This window comes from Corvus moneduloides, chromosome 6 (assembly GCF_009650955.1).
Source record: "Corvus moneduloides isolate bCorMon1 chromosome 6, bCorMon1.pri, whole genome shotgun sequence".
In the NCBI taxonomy this organism is placed as follows: domain Eukaryota; kingdom Metazoa; phylum Chordata; class Aves; order Passeriformes; family Corvidae; genus Corvus; species Corvus moneduloides.
The window spans coordinates 61,322,026-61,329,831 of NC_045481.1; the positions used below are offsets into that span (position 1 = coordinate 61,322,026).

Genomic DNA, 7,806 nt, shown 5'->3' on the forward strand with positions numbered 1-7,806 from the left:
CCATGATTTTCTCTGCAATGGAATAAGCCAGGGAAAACATTCTATGAACTCTCCAATGTGCATATCCTGTTAACCAGTAGATGCTGTTATTGCCATAAGCCTTGTCCTTTCTTTTTATTTTCCCCCCTTCTAGGGGCAAACCCACCTTGATTTGCAGTGCTAGAACCTGAAAATTCCTTCAGTGGAGATTCCTCCAGTGAGTTTGACTCTCATTGTGAGGATACTGCAGGTTATTAGCTCACGTGCAGCAAAGATAAACAAGCCGGGTATTTAACTTGGTTAGAAGACTTGACTTCTGGCTCCCACATGCACAAGTTTGTCCTTGTTCTTGTGTTAAGGATTGTTTTGACAGTAAACTATCTAACTCAAAGTAGCAGCTACCTGAAGTAATTTCTTCCAGGAGAGACTTGACATGATTTGGGGCTGATTTTCTGCATGCCACGGTCCCTTTACACAACTGTATGGGAAATACTGATACCAAATGTATTTGATTGATATGGAAACAATACCCTACATAACCACATAATGAAAGATGCTAGAGGACAGAAATTTCTTGCTTTTTCTCATTCATTTATGTCTCTCATTTATAAATTCCATGTTGCTTCCATGGCATCACTGTAAATCAAAGCCTACACCTGAGGATGCATGGAAATGGGAGGGCATCCACGACAGACTGCTCTTGGATCTGGCAGCTAACAAAGCCGAGGGAATAAACACCACAGTAAGTCAGTGTGCCCTCTCCCTGGCTTAGATTATCTGGAGGCCATCTGAATAAACTCTCAGCTGCAGCAGGAAGCCCTGGGACTAGATCTTTCACCTTCCTTCGATTGTCATTTTCCAATTGTTTTCCTTTTTCAGTGACGCCAGCACACTTGTTCACTGATGTTCCATTCTGGCCTTGCTTTGCCAGATCCACCCAGAGAAGCCCGAAGCCAAGAACAAATAGGGACTCAAAAAGAGGGGCTTTCCTTGAGGCATCCTTAGATGTGAGGTCCTGAAGAAGGATGCAGGCAGTGCTGCAGTTTTGTGTAAGTGCTTCAAGTTCATCAGGCTTCTTGAATAGGTGGAAATGCCATCACGTGCTCAGAACCAAGGGTGCCAACAACAGAGAGACTTCTGTGGCAAAATACTAGAATGTGTCCTTTTTTCTCTTTTCCAAACCAGAGAACTATAAAAGCTGACTATGTAAGGCAAGATTTAACTCATTTTCCAGTCTCTGTTAGACTGATAGTGCCATGAAAAGTGGCACAGTTGTGGCAATGCAGGAAGTTCACTGAGTACTCCAAGCTGGAAAGGACCCACAAGGATCACGGAGTCCAACTCTTAAGTAAATGGCCCATATGGGGATTGAATTCACTTTGGTGTTACCAGCACCATACTGTGACCAGCTGAGCCAATATCACCTCCTCTCCTCTCCTCTCCTCTCCTCTCCTCTCTCCTCTCCTCTCCTCTCCTCTCCTCTCCTCTCCTCTCCTCTCCTCTCCTCTCCTCTCCTCTCCTCTCCTCTCCTCTCCTCTCCTCTCCTCTCCTCTCCTCTCCTCTCCTCTCCTCTCCTCTCCTCTCCTCTCCTCTCCTCTCCTCTCCTCTCCTCTCCTCTCCTCTCCTCTCCTCTCCTCTCCTCTCCTCTCCTCTCCTCTCCTCTCCTCTCCTCTCCTCTCCTCTCCTCTCCTCTCCTCTCCTTTTTCTCATGGTTTCTGGGATATATTGCCCAGGTACAGATGTGTATCACCAAACAAGGAAAGAGGGAAAACCCCAGCAAGTTCAGCACCATGATTCCTCATCTCTCCTGTTAGTTCTGGCTCATGGCCAGCTGCTCATGTGAGATGAAGGAGAGATGCACACTGCTCATATTTATCCTTGTCACCCGACCAAAACTCGTCATTCCTTAGGAACAGGAGTTGGCATGAGTGTGAAGAAGGCTGGACTGTCTTGACCTTACATGTCCATTTTGAGGCTTGGGACCTGGTTGGCAAGGCAAGCAAACACCAACGCATCTATTCTCCTTGTGCAAACATTTCAATTGCACAGGGGCTGCCAGTTTGGCACTCAACGTTAACATTAAAGCTTAGAGGGGAAAGGCTGCTCTGGAATGGCCCAACAGAGAAAGCCATCCGTGTATTTGCATTTTACAGCTATTAGTGGTGCCGCATTCAGAGCAGCTCCCTGGTCTGAGGGTGGATTTGCAGGCAACTGCATTTTTGGAGGTTTCCTTTGAAACAGAAACAAAACAGAGAAAGAAGCACCAAACCGCAGTTTTAAAAATAGGATGCTCCAAGATGCCTCCTGGAAGTCACAGGCTGTCCTTGTATCGTTCAATTTTTTGAATTCTTCGGGAGTGAGAACAGCCTGGGTTGTCAACAGAGGGCTGTTCAGAGAGACGAGGCAGGAGAGTGAAAGAAGGCTGGCTATTGTTCGGGGATGTGGTGTAGGCTGCAAGAATGCGTTGGGAATGCAGCGCCTGCATGTCAGGCAGAGAGAGAGGGCTTTGTGTGAGAACTCTGAGGCAGAATGTCAGTCATATGAATATCCACCATCTCGGTTTTTTATCTTGGTCCTCCTTACGACACTTCCCTGCCTAGAGTCCATAAGGATAGGTGTCAATTTCCTGGGACATGCTGGTGTCTAATCTAAGCTGTCCAGCTGCATGCAGGGGATCTGACCTTGAAGGAAGTGGGAAAGAGTGTTGGAAGCATTCCACCTCTCCTGTGTGCTCTGCTTTGTGCCACTCTGGCGTAGCCTTGAGCATCCTTTATGAACAGGTAAGACACAACCATCCCTCTTTGCTTTGGTTTTCCCTAAAACAGGAATGTCTTCATCATTCCCCAGAAGAATGTGTGTGATTCAGAGCATTCATAACTGGAGAAGGAAAACATTGGGTAATAGAAAGGAAAAGCTACACAGTCATGCAACTGCAAAACCCATGCTTTATCTGACAATGGTGCACATTGTGTCTGGGTGCAATGATGTCAGAGCACTGTTACGAAATTCCTCAAAATCCTGAAGGAAACAGAGGCAACATGCCCGAAAAGGGCGCATCTGTGATTAAGTAATTTTAGTCTTTATGCAAATTAATGCTTGAAACAGAAGCTTGCCGGGTTGGGAATAACATACCTGTTGTGACCTGAGTCAGAGCTGAAGTCTCCCTCCTCATGGGTTGGTGCTACTTTGTGGTGCTTAAGGCAGACCCACCTTTGAGGTAACACTGCTTTGCTTGCCAGCAGTGGGAGGAGATCCCACACTGATAAAATCCTCCTCCATGGGAGAGGCTGGGCCAGGATTCTGTGAGCCTACACCATGCAGGGATCATAAGGGATCTGTTTCGGTGGAGTTATTTAGGGCCAAGAGGAGCAAATTTACTCAGGCACCCAGACGTGAATGCTGCCATGTGAGTGTGCAGGAGGAAAGTGTCCCTGAGCAGCACAGTCCTACACCACCAAAATCGAGGAGAACTTTCCCAAAAAGTTAAGAGAGCCTTTGGGATAAACCATGTTACTTCACTTGTCTCCACCACAGTTTATTGGGTATAGTGAATGACAGGCCATATGAAAATCTCTGTTTAAGTGTAGCTCTTGTCAGTTCAATAGGGCTGTGCTGATTTGTCCCAGCTGAAGATTTATTTCACCACCTCGGGTTTCTTCTTCACTTTTATAGCAACTGTAGCTGTATAGCACTTAATAACAGCACCTTATTATGTCAGAGTTTTCCATGATTCATTTCAGGAACTCAAAGTACACATAACCATTTGCACTTAGGGCTTAAATGCTTCACAGAGAATCATCTTGATTGTAGAAGCAAATTTTATTTATGCATAAAAATACTGTTTATTTGGCCAAAACTGGCAATTTCCAAAATTTGCCAGAACACAGAAGCCTACAGGATGGATGTACCATTGAGAATGGCCAGTAACTGGAGAAAGCCATGTATTGTTTCACAAAATCTTAAAATATGTTTTTCAGACTAATCCACGAAAAAATTCAGTTTCATTCTAGAGGGTAAAAACCTTCTGAGAAAAATTTTACATCTGCTTTATTTTGGTTACAAAAATAATAACTTCTTTCTTTTTTTTCCCCCATTAAAACACAATTCAGAATACATTTTAATAAAAAATCCTACAAATCTCACTGAAAAAAATGTTGTTACAATTCCTTGGGGAGGAGGGAAGGGTTGTTTCTTTTGCATTTGTCTTGTGTTGTGAGGGCGTGAAAAGGAAAATTTCTCCTAATAGCGATAATTTAGTCAAAAGCTATTTTAGAAAGAAATGTGATTTGACCGAGATAGTGGCCAATTCTCGGGTTAGATTTTTTAGCAGTGCACAAAGCAAACACTCCAGTGGGGGTTCCAAACTACGACTACCAAAACTCTCTGATGACTAACACTTCCTGGCTGTGCTTCATGCTGGCTTGGAAAGAACAGGACGACTTTTTTGTCTAAGCCTGTACCAAAGTTACATAAAAGGCTGTGAAAAAGGTTGTGCAGGTCCATCCACAAGCATCTGTCTTTTGCACATGCTTTGGGGTGTTTTTGCTCGTGGCTTTTGGGGAGAGTTAATCTAAATGTTTAATTAAATCACTGAGCTTTACTTCAGCCATACTTTTTTTTTCCCTTTTCCTAGCTGGCTGGCTTTTTTTGTGCAGGAATTTGCTGCAGTCCCAAAAGAAGAATGAATAACACTTCCTATCCTGAGCACAGAGTGATCTGATGGCGCATGCTGTCACTGGACATTGATACTGAGTTGCTTCCTGGGAGGAAAAACATCCATCGTCCACTCTGGCCCATGTGATGGGGAGCTGGGATCCCTGGGCTCTCCCCTTGCCCTGAGCCAGGCTGTGACAAGGGAGGTTGGCGTTAACTGAAATTAATGTGGTAATACCCACATCTCCAAAACACTATGCAGGCCATTTGTGTGTGTTTAGCAAGTTTTTTGACCCTCAAATGGAACCCACAGAACAAAAATAACAGCTGAAAGCAGCTGCAGGATGGAGCAGGTCTGATTATTCTGTTGGAATCTGGGCCCACCAACCCATAGATTCAAAGCATCGTGTAAACACCTCAGAAAATAAAGACCAAGGAAGAACTACATGAAAACCCTCTTCTTGCTCAGAAGGCATTCTGTCTTCCCTTTTCTGCTCCCTCCCTTCCATCAGACAATGACCTTTCGTGGAGCTTAATCCCTGCTAGCACCCACCCTCATGCCTTGTTCCTCCCTCGCTCTTCATTAAGCTCAACATCATGTATTTCCAGTCGCCTCTGACTGGAAATGTCACACTCCCAACTGCACTGCCAGCAAAGCTCCCAGTCCTTTCCTCTGCTGGCCTCAGCTGCTGCATGGTCTAGCTCCCCCCCAGTTACTTCTCCACGCTGGAGAAAGGCTGGAATGGGCAGGAGGCTCCAGCAAGACCAGGAACACCCAGGGCCAGGAAGCGGGGGCTGGAATGGCTGGGCTGGGTTGGAGTTTCCCCACCCCTAAACTGGTCTCAGTGTCCTGATTAAATCCTCTCCCTCCTTCCTGCTGCAGCCTGCTCCCATGGATGCTCTCAAATCCAGAATTATTACCCACTGTCCTGTGGGGAACTGCACTTTTTAAGGAACTCACTGTCCGGAAGAGCTCAACTCCCAGCTGGGCATCCTTATAATGACCAGATTTTAAGATGTGTTCACCATTTTGCATTCATTTGCCAGATACTCTCTTGAAAAGTTTGGTTACAGTAGACAGAAAGACAAAAATTTTATGAAAGGAGTAAGTGTAGGAAGAACTTGTTCACAAAATCACTCTCCTGTGCAAAGGTCCAGTTCCCAGGTGTGCTGCAAGATGCTGTGAAAAAGTCACTGATGATTTAATGAAACTTTTTTAAACATCCCTATCAACTTCAGACAGCTATTTTCCTTTACTTTACTCTGTCCCTTGTCTGCTATTTGTGCATTAAAAAGCGGTATCTGCATTTGAAGAGATCATCTTTGATCCTTGCGCTGGTTTTGTGGTTATCTTCATTCTTATACTCCAGATAATGGAAAGTCCCTGCAGGCTCCCTTCTTGATTCTCCCTCAGTTTTCATTCTCCTCTAGGGTTGGACTATTTTTTGTGTAGGTTATCCTCAAAGTGGAAGTTCTAGCCAAGTTCCATTCCCTCAACACGTATTACGTTTCTGCTTCCTTGGTCAGTATCATTTGGGCAGGGCTGGACCGAGGCTCACCCGGAGGAACTTCCCGACCAGCAGTCATGGCTGCTGGGAACTGAGACAGGGATTCAGCCTCAGAGGACCTGACAGCACTGCCTCTAAACCCCCTGGCTCAGGGAAACCTTCGGACACACCTCTCAGGACTGTTTCAATCCTTTGGCACCCCTAGAAGGATGCTCTAGCCGGGGGTTGTGCTGCAGCTCAGATGCAGCTGTGTGGTGTGTACACATCTCTTGACACAAAGAGGCTGCTCTAAAACGACTGCTCTGTTCTCAAATGTTGCTGGCAAATTGTTGTGAACATGGGAAAGAAACAAGAGTGTTGAGAGGTCTGGGTATTATTGAAATATTTAAATATTATGTATGGTGATGCCTGTAATTCAACATTTGCTGTGGTAAACACAGCAGAAATGACTGTAGCAAAATGTTATTCCATATTCTAAGCCAGATTCTTGAGGTTTGTTTTATTTATATCACATGTGGCTGGGAGAAATAGTTCTAGGAAGGCTCAAACCATATATTTTCTTTTCAAGTTGCCAAAATATCTTAGAGAAATCAATTGCTGGGGACTCTTCTGTGTGGCTAAAGATTTATTTTTAACCTCTTGGTGTGCCAAAATCAGGAACAATTATTAATCTGTCCTGAAATTGCCAATACAACCTGCTAGCAACAGATGGTGTGAATGAAAAGCCAGAAGTGGCCATTTTTAATATTCAATAGATTAAAAAAAACCTTAGTTCTCTAATCTTATCTAACCTCTTGTGACCGAGGGTCTACGGTATTGACTAAAAAATATCAATAGCCTTGATTTGAACCTGGATCAGCCAGGGAACTGCATCTTCTGGGGCACTTTGTACTTCTGAGTGGTGCTTCATGTCTCCATCTCTGCTGGCCTCGGTGGGAGAGGAGCCCTGAGGGTTCCCCTTCAGCAGCTTAAAAGCCAGAGCACCCCATGCTGCAGGTACAGTGTGGCTGCACTCCAGGGGTTCTTGTTTAGGTCTGAACTTGTATGGTAGTTAAGAACAACTCCTGTCAATGCCTAGGGATGCAGGAGGATTACATTACTAGATGTTATCTCAGGCTTGCTGTATTTATACATCTCAATTACAAAATCAGGAAGTGTTGCCAGCCATCCTTTGGATACAGCTGGCACAAACACACACACACAGAGAAAGAAACAACAACAACAAAAAATCCCAAACTGCGAGCCTGCTTGATTTTTTTGATTAGTTAAGGACTGTGGAAATCTGATTCTTGCAGCCCGTGGTGACACTGTGCTGCTGGGGAAACTGGGTTTTGTCCCATGTGCTGCTGCTGGGGGAGGCAGGCTGTCAGGAGCAGGAGCACAGAATTCCACAGCTGCCAGGAAAGGTGAATCCCAGCTCCAGACTCGCTCACCTCACCTATGAGAAAAGCTGTATCTGATTCCCAGGTTTGGGATTGCTCATTATTTGCTGTAATATCTCTGCACCCCTGATTTATTTTGTGAGCAACGAAGGCAGGGGGGGACTCAAAACACAACAGCAGATCCTATCTATATAAGGTAGTGCAGGGTGAGAAACAGCCAGAAGCTTTTGCAGGAATAATTCCCCAGGTCAGGCATCCTGTCTCTGTCCTCGCTGAGCAAACAC

General features: G+C 45.1%; 1 long non-coding RNA gene across 1 annotated transcript; it reads left to right on the top strand.

Moving 5' to 3' along the window:
- The first annotated feature begins 2,486 nt into the window (after positions 1-2,486).
- Positions 2,487-5,950, top strand: LOC116445806. The gene is made up of 2 exons (XR_004240889.1): positions 2,487-2,759; positions 4,613-5,950. It is a non-coding gene; the product is annotated as an uncharacterized LOC116445806 (long non-coding RNA).
- The last annotated feature ends 1,856 nt before the right edge of the window (positions 5,951-7,806 follow it).